The 7,326-nt window shown below is 35.8% G+C and overlaps 1 long non-coding RNA gene across 1 annotated transcript; it reads left to right on the forward strand.

Annotated features, from left to right (window-relative positions):
• The first annotated feature begins 268 nt into the window (after nucleotides 1-268).
• Nucleotides 269-1,878, forward strand: LOC131152353 (uncharacterized). The gene is made up of 2 exons (XR_009135927.1): nucleotides 269-583; nucleotides 1,583-1,878. It is a non-coding gene; the product is annotated as an uncharacterized LOC131152353 (long non-coding RNA).
• Nucleotides 1,879-7,326: the final 5,448 nt, after the last annotated feature.

Genomic DNA, 7,326 nt, shown 5'->3' on the forward strand with positions numbered 1-7,326 from the left:
CGTGACTAATCCTGCGCCCCTTAAAGTTAATCCCATAATTTCATAATATTAATTAAAAGAAAAGGCCTACTTTTTAACTTATTTATTTTTTCTTCTTTCTTTCTTTCTTCTAAAATTATACTTTTTATAAATTTAAAATAAAAATAAAAATATCAATTGATAAAGAACTAATAAATTTATACTCCCCCTTTAAAATTACCCAAACTTTTCCTTATAATTTCGACTCGGTCTGCCCCTAAAACCCTAGGTCAAGGGCCCCTTTATAATCGTATCTTTCCTTCCATCTTCCTACTGCGCGTACTCCGCTCTCTCTCTCTCTCTCTCTCCCACCTTCAACCCTCAACCACCCCCGCCCCCCCCCCCCCCCCCCCCCCCGGTGGGCTGTGTTCATCCCACGGCCGATAGCCTCCATTCATATCCGCTGGCGGACCAAGCCAAGGCACCGCTTCATCGCCTGCGAGGTGGACTGAGATCTTGCGCGTTTCGGAATACCTTTTGATCGTGGAGGGAAGAACAAACTAAAGCTCAGACATGAGAAATAAGAAAAAGGATTGGTGTAAGAATGGCAGAAAAGGCATATCAGGTGATCTTCGTACTCTGAAATTTCCTATTTTGTTCTTCCATCGATCCACTGGTTTCTCTCACGATCGGATGATTTCTGAACCAACAGTTGTTTAGCCCCTTTTGGGCCATCAACCGGCTTTTAAATTGCAAAGCAAATCCTTTTTTCATAAATTTTTTACGCAATTCGTGCTCTCTATTTCTCCCAAAGGTGATCTTCGTACTCCGAAATTTCCTTTGTGAACGACCGTAGAAAAAGCTCCCTCTTCTGGAATTCTCTCTCTCGATGCGTAAGCAGTCTGAACGGCGATAAATAGTATAAGAGTTCTCACCTTCCTTCTCTTTGCATTCAATTTGATGTATTTTCGATTGGGAGAGAACTCTTTATAAGCACATACAGAATCTCTATATGTGTCTGGGTATTGGTTCTTTTGGGCTTTTCAGGTTCGAGACTATTTTTTTTTTTTGGGGTTTAAATTTCTCAGCTGAACGACACTTGTTAAATTGTTGCCTTTGCTTTGTCTTTTTTTTTTTTTTTTTTTGCATATTTTCTTTCCCCATTCCACTCCCTTCTTGTTCCATTGTATTCCACGAACCAAACTATTAAATTTATTTGGAGCAAACAAATAAGATTAGGATACAATTATTGAGATGTACGTATGATTTCAATCTTGCTATTTAAGCCATGTTTCAATGTATCCACTTCAAAGATATTATTTTTTTGTTATCATTATATTTACTCCCAAATTTTGGAGTTTGGGTATTACAATATTGGTGAAAATAGAACAAACAATTTTCTGTTAGAGACTTAGTGGTATTCATCCCCACCCCAAATTTGAAATGGTTCATTATTTGTTTGATTGCCTTTTGCTTAATATGTTCTTTAAGCCACTCGTGTTATTTTGTGATAATCAAGAGCTATTAACTAGAAATTTTATTGAAATGTGTGTCTTATTTTCCATCTTATGAATTGTGTAATGGTCGTATTTACTGAATAAAGTTCACTTATTTTGAATTGCAGATATGGTGTTGTGCTTTATTCGGTATGGGCGGCATAGGAAATTATTGAATTATTAAATTTAATTGAACTGCAGAGTAGAAGTTGGCAACCACCTCTATCAAACCTAACTCACCTTTATTGATGTGTTGGGTTAGAGTAGGCAGCCACCTCCACCAACTTTAGCTACTTTCGTTGAAATTGATTTTTTTTATATCATTCTATCAGTTGTTATGTATAAGATATGTGGTAGAAAAGAGGAAGAGTAACCATGTTGATATAATTATTATTGAAATTATAGTGTTTTGTGTGCAAGTATCAGAACGCCAAGTTTGACTTTTTAAAAAATGATGCTTTAGTTTATTTGAAAGGAAAATCATAAAATCTAACTTAACAATTCTTATTTTCTTTTATAAAAAAAGTTTTTAAATCTATCTAATAACCACATCAAGGACAGTTCATTGAAAAGATAAATTTTCAAAATAATTTGACTTTTATGAAGAAGTTACCATGAAACTTCAGAAAATAATGATTTCTTTTTAAAGAGAAATGCCATAAAATTAATGTCATTCATTATGAGATGACTTGATAAACATGATCATACATCACATAAAATAGGATAGTATTTTACAAAATCAAAGTAGAACAAAAAAATATTAAAAAAGATAAAAGAAAAAAATTTGTGTTCTAGCCAAGTGGTTCGACCATGTACAGAAAGGTGACCACCTACGTGCATGCTTTATCAATATGTTCATATAATTATCTTTGAAATCAAAGCGCAATCTGATTTTAAATTGATCCTAAATAACATGGTGCAATAATACTACTATTGAAAATCAACATGCATATATAAGAATTATGCATAAATTATGTGTAGTGTTTTCAAAAATAATTAATTAATTTCAAAAAGATCACTATGCAAAATAATGCCTAATGAATATGACAAAATCTGTAAAGTTTGCTTAATATTTATAGAATGAAGAACTCGATGCGGATGCTGAATCTGTTCTTTCAGAATAAGAAGAGATGACTGAAGAGACTATTCTCGTCTTTACTGATTCAGAAAATTCTGATTTAGAAGATGACTATCATTCAGATGAAACATTCCAGGTTTAATATATTCTCTCTTCTGAAGATTCTCAGATAAGTCCTTATGTTCAAATTCAGCTCCTCCCTGAAAAATATGGGATCTCATAAGACCATGATTAATTCAAAAGTTTACCATCAGATTGTTGGTTTTTCCATACTCAATTTTTTAGAGTTGCAAATGATCAAATCTTTACTACTACTTTGATTTTCAAAAGAAAAATTAGGATTAAACTCCTTCCTAATTGCATCATTTGAACTCATGTCATTGGCAGTCTATTTCCTCAAAAAGATGTTTTATTAGGATGAAATGTTTATTGTCTTTCAAAATTCCTGAGGATTCTTTCCACTGGAATTAAGTACAAAAGAGAATTCAAGCATTTTACCCGAACAAACAAAATCTATTCTCTTTCCTATTCTCCTCTAGATTTTCAACCCATTCAAAATAAACTCCTCAAACTGTGTGCAGAAAGTCATGACCAGTTCATCCATGATCATTTACTCTGGAAAAACTTAGACTTTTTCATTCACATTCCTTTCAATCTCAATGAAGATGTTAGTCCAACTAAAGCCTCCCATCCGGGAATGTCTCCATCAGACCTTAAGCTTGCAAGAGAAGAATGTTATTCCTTATTAAAGTAAGGTCTAATTGAACCAACAAATTCCTCTTGAGCTTGTCTAACATTTTATGTTGAAAAAAGATCAGAAAAAATTAGAGGAAAGAAGAGATTGATTATCGATTACAAGTCATTGAATGTGTTCATTAGGGATGACAAGTTCCCTATTCCAAAAGCCATGACACAATTCATCCATCTTATTGAGACATAAATATTCTCCAAATTTGATTTGAAAGGAGCTTTTTGGCAACTTGACATTCATCCAGATGACAAATTCAAGACAACTTTCTGTATTCCAAATGAACAGTTTCAATGGACTGTTTTACCCTTCGAATTAAAGATTGCACCATCACTATTTCAAAAGGCGATGACCAGAATTTTCAATCCTATCTTGCACAGTATTTTGATCTATATTGATGATATTTTATTATTTTCAAAGAGTCTTGCAGATCATCATCATCTTCTTAAACATTTCCACCAGCTGGCATCACAGTACGGAATAATGCTGTCAGAAAAGAAAAACATGATTGGACGGCACGAAATTGATTTTCTAGGAATGAAAATATCTCATGGAACCATCTACTCAGGTCCTCATCTTGTTGAGCAATTATTACAATTTCCTTATGATAATCTTTTTGTCAAGGAAATACAACAATTTCTCGACATCATTAATTACATCAGAGACTTTATCCCGCATGCAAGTCAGTTCACTAGTGTCTTGTCACAACTACTGAAAAAGAAGCCACCCGCATGGGGCCCTGACAAGACACAGGCTGTCAAAAATCTCAAGAAAGCTGCAAAGGATTCACCGCCTTTGACTATTCCATCCACAGGAAATCTTATCCTCCAGTCAGATGCTAGTGACCATTATTGGTGTGCCTTACTGCTTGAAGGAAAGGACAACAAAAGATCCTATTGTGGACACGCCAGTGGAGAATTCAAAAAATTTCAAAAGTATTATCACACTGTATTTAAAGAAATTATTGTAGTAAAAAATGCAATTCATAAATTTGACTTCTACGTCAAATCAAAACACTTCACAGTTGAAATGGACAACTCATCTTTCCCAAAGATGCTTATATTCCGGAACAAAATTCTTCCTGATCCACATATTCTCGGACTGAAAGACTGGTTTTTTAGATATGACTTCTTTGTGAAGCATATAAAAGGCGATCACAATGTTCTTACCGACATGTTATCTCGCCCTTGGAAAACTTTCTTCCTTATCCCCAAACACCGAGTCATTCCTCTAATCCTCATGGGTAATCACAACCTTTGGAAGATGGACCCAGCTGAAACAGCCGCAGTACATAGTATCTTCATTCTGTAACTGTTGGACAAGCTTTGCAGATTTTGTCCTGTTCATTGGGCATTGTTTTGCATAGTGACCTTTTTTCTTGTAAATGAAACAGCGAGGAGATTTGTCATGTCTTCGTCGAAACTTATTTTTAAAGAATCTGAACTTTTTTCTTTTTTGGGATCTTTTCTGAAACGCTTGTCAGAACCATAGTCTTTGAAGTGTTTCTTCTGTTTAGGACTATAGATGCAATCATTTTCTTGCATTTGATTTGCAAATAAGGCTTCTTGCATTGCTTTGTAAACTTATGATTCTGTTTCAACATTTTTGAGAATAACTGGTGGGTATCACATAATTTTTCAAGAATAGAGAGGGCCAACTGATGAGTTTCCCCTATTGAGATATATCCGAGTGATAGTGAGAGAGATGCAATCTTTCTCTGTAAATTTGGCTGGATGTCTTCTGGTAAAGAATTAATATAAACTTGTCTGAAATTATCATCATTAAATACGCCAAAAAGATAATATCGTCTGGACATTCTTTGATAATGAAAATCAAGGTCTTTTCTTTTTAAGAAGCAGCATCTCATTTGAAAATACTCTTGTCTAACTTCATTAGCATGAGTATCTGGATCTCCAATAAATTCTCGATAAAGCGTTCCCAAAACATAGGAGGGAGTCTGGGATTTAATGAATGTTACAAGTCTATATTCACTAAGATTTTGAAACCAGTCTCTTAAAGTTCCAGTAAATCTGGATGTGAATTTAATGAGAACTGTTTCTAAAGTATTCCTAAGTTTGGAAAGCTGAAGGTCAATTCATGCACTAAATTCACCAATTTGATCTCTCCATTTAATTGGAGGTAATCCATCAAAAGAGCACCAAGAACCATTGGTTGAATGATGAGGGACCGAATGAGGAGTAGTTGAAGTAGCCTTAGTAGGTTCTTCCACAATGGGGACTATGGTGTCAGTTTCTTCATGAAATTCTTGTGTTCTAGATTATCTGGGATCAGTAGGAGACGCCATTAACATATTGGTGAGATCAGTAATCTCTTGATCTGAGGAGGACAATGTTTCAGTGGAAACATCACTGTTATCATCAATGGGTAATTCAGGGACAAAGTCAGCACGCAGAGATGGAGATTGATCAGGTGGTAAAAATGAGCTTTTGAGTTTATGGTCAACAGGTTCAGAGGGCAAAGGTTTTGCCGGGATTGGAGATCTTGGAGGAATGGGTGTTGGTGGAATAAAAGAATGTTTCTTAAAGATCTCAGCGGTGGATTTGAAATGTTTGGAATAATCTGATTGGTAGGATGGAGTTGGTGGTGACTGAGGAACAAAAGAGTAAAATGAAGTATATGGAAAAGCCTTAGGAATATAGGTGGGTGAGGGAATTGGATGATGATCTCGTTCTATCTGAGATAATTGGTCTTTAAGCCTTCTGATTTCTGCTTCTTTTTCATTAAACATGGATCCAAAATATCCTACAGAAATGAATTGTCTAAGCTTAGCATCAAGATTATCAATTCTTCTCTTGAGATCAACATATAAAGCCTCGATTCTGGAATCAAGGTGGCCAAAACGTTGATCTATCTGAGTGCCATGATGTATAAGTTTATCAACTTTATGATCAATGGCAGATAAAGTTGTATTCTGGGATATGGCATTATGAGTTTGTCAATTTAGAACTTGTTCAGCCTGTGAGGGAAGTTTTCTGGAACCGTCTAGTTGGACTTCAAAGGGTTGAATGAAAGGTCTGGTATGAAGGTTGAAGTCTGTATATGATTTTGGTTCCAAGGGAGGAAACTGTTTGTCATATGGAAAGACCATGAAATAGGGAATTGGTTGTGAATGAGGCAGTTTAGGCATCGGACTTTGGTAAGGTTCTGGATCAGGTTCTTTTGGAGGAAGAAGTCCTTCTTCACGAAAAATCTCAAGGGCTCTGTCATAGATCCATAAGGGCTTAGGTTTTGGATCTGGACGCCGGATTCCTATCCATGGGCTGCTTGGGTCATCAGGTTTTCTGTAAGGTGGAAAAGGTTTACAGGATGGTTTGGTTTCCCTTTGTTGTGATCTGTGGCAATCACAATCTGGATCGCACATCGAAGGATCAACATCCCAAATGAAATGTCCTTCAATTTTATCAGTGTAGATGGGGGATCCGTTTGCTTCAACGTGGCTTACAGGAATGTCGTCTTCAAAAGTTACAGGCTTTATCATCAATGATTGGAACACCGGAGGAGTGCTGGATGAAACCGTATCTTTTGGGTTGAACAACGTCTTTACCGTTCAATCTGGAAGTCTTTGAAACTTGGGATCTGAGAGAGGATGGGTGTCGATTGCTGATGAAGTTGCTCATAACTGGAAATCCACTATAGAGGAATGAGTTGCTTTAATTATTCTCTAGGAATCTGTCGTAGAATCTGGAGAATAGTGTGAATATCATCTTCTCTTTCAGCAGTGATTAGGATTATATCTTCAGATTGTCCTGGAAGGGGAAGATCAACATCATGATCTTGAAGTCTGTAAATGAGCTGATGGTGAAGAGTAGCCATGTAGGTTGAAGAAACTTGTGGAGTACCAGTAATCTGAAGTTGAACCTTTATGCAGTTCCTTAGATTTTTGTCTCTCAGAGGTATATTGATGTTAGGAAAGAATGTGAGACAGATGCTACCATCTTGAAGAGTGGTAAGCGAAGTGTCAATTGCCACATGCTCATACTGAGTGTAGGTAGTATTAAGAAGAGTGATCTTGACTGTAACTGGAA

The sequence above is a fragment of the Malania oleifera genome, chromosome 3, assembly GCF_029873635.1.
Source record: "Malania oleifera isolate guangnan ecotype guangnan chromosome 3, ASM2987363v1, whole genome shotgun sequence".
NCBI lineage: Eukaryota > Viridiplantae > Streptophyta > Magnoliopsida > Santalales > Ximeniaceae > Malania > Malania oleifera.